The following is a 1,683-nucleotide window of genomic DNA, read 5'->3' as shown; positions in this document are numbered from 1 at the left end:
TTACTGTACTTAGAGACTTGTCACTGGCTAAAGTTGTTGGTCTTGGAGCTACAGAGTTTGATGTTTGCCCTAGTTGCTTTAAATCTTGTATTGGTTGAATATTCCTTTGCTATTCCCAATGACATCTTTTGCAGTGTGAGTGTCTATTCTGTGCCATTATGGGTTTTGGTTTTTTGGTTTTTGGGTTTTTTGTTTGTTTGTTTGTTTTGTTTTGTTTTTTGGTATTATGGCTCAGTTAAAAGACCTTGGATTATGGGGATATTTGAACATCATTAGGATTGATAAAAATTGTGGGGACTTTGAAAGTTGAACTGAATGCCGTGCACTTTCTATCATGTATCAGTTCATGGGGGATAGGGGTGGAATGTGGTGGTTCAAATCAGGTGTCCCCCATAAACTTAGGACTTCTGAATGCTTCCCAGCTGTTGCAGTCAGAGTTTTATTTCTGGCAGAAGTGAACAAGCCAAGAGCAGTTGTAGGAAAAAGAAGTTTATTTGGGCTTACAGGCTCAAGGGGAAGCTCCACAATGGCAGGGGAAAATGATAGCATAAGCAGAGGGTGGACAGCACCCTCTGGCCCACATAAGGTGGACAACAGAAACAGAAGAGCATACCAAACACGAGCAAAGGAGAAGCTAGCTATAACACCCATAAGCCTGCCCCCAACAATACACCACTTCCAGGAGGCTTTAATTTTCAATTGCCAACAGCTGGGGAACCAAGCATCCAAAACACCTAAGTTTATGGGGGACATCTGAATCAAACCACCACATTCTATCCCTGGCCCCTGTAAACTGATATCCACACATGATGTAAAATATAATGCATTCAGTCCAACTTTAAAAGTTCCCATAATTGAGCTGGAAAGATGGCTTGGTGGTTAAGCACTTGCTTGTGAAGCCTAAGGACCCCAGTTCGAGGCTCTATTCCCCAGGACCCACGTTAGCCAGATGCACAAGGGGGCGCACACGTCTGGAGTTTGTTTGCAGTGGCTAGAGACCCTGGCCCACCCATTCTCTGCCTCTCTCTCTCTCTCTCTCTCTCTCTCTCTCTCTCTCTGCCTGTTTCTCTGTCTGTTGGTCTCAAATAAATAAATAAAAATTTTTAAAAAGTTCCCATAATTTTTTATCAATCCCAGTGATTTTCAAACTGGGTCATAATACCAAAAAATCCCCCCAAAATCCACAGTGACACAGAATAAACTTTCACACTGAAAAAGATGGCATTGGGCATAGCAAAGAAACATTCAGACAAAACAAGATTTAAAACAACCAGGGCAAATATCAAACTCTGTAGCTTCAGTTCCAACAACTCTAGTCAACAACAAAATCCAAGTCTGATAATTCTAACCAGCAACAAGTCTCTTGTAGTCCAATTCCACTCCTCCAGCTAGGCTACTCACAGTCCTGGAAAATCTCATGTGGGGCTGGCAGCTTTCCTTAGCAGCCATCTCATGGTCCTAGCATCTCCACTGGGTCTCTACTGAAATTCACGGTTCATCCTCATGGCCCCATGGGGTCTCCATGCAGGCAGCCAGCAAACCTGCTTCACACTGCCTACGGTCATTTCCAAAACACAAGACTGTGTTGAAAATTCAATGACCCTCTATTTCCTGCATTTCTTACACTCCACAATACCAGGTACGATGCCAATTGCTTAATCTGGGGGTGGGGGACACGTAAAG

Source organism: Jaculus jaculus, chromosome 7, assembly GCF_020740685.1.
Source record: "Jaculus jaculus isolate mJacJac1 chromosome 7, mJacJac1.mat.Y.cur, whole genome shotgun sequence".
Lineage (NCBI taxonomy): Eukaryota > Metazoa > Chordata > Mammalia > Rodentia > Dipodidae > Jaculus > Jaculus jaculus.
Note: the sequence above shows the minus strand (reverse complement) of the source record.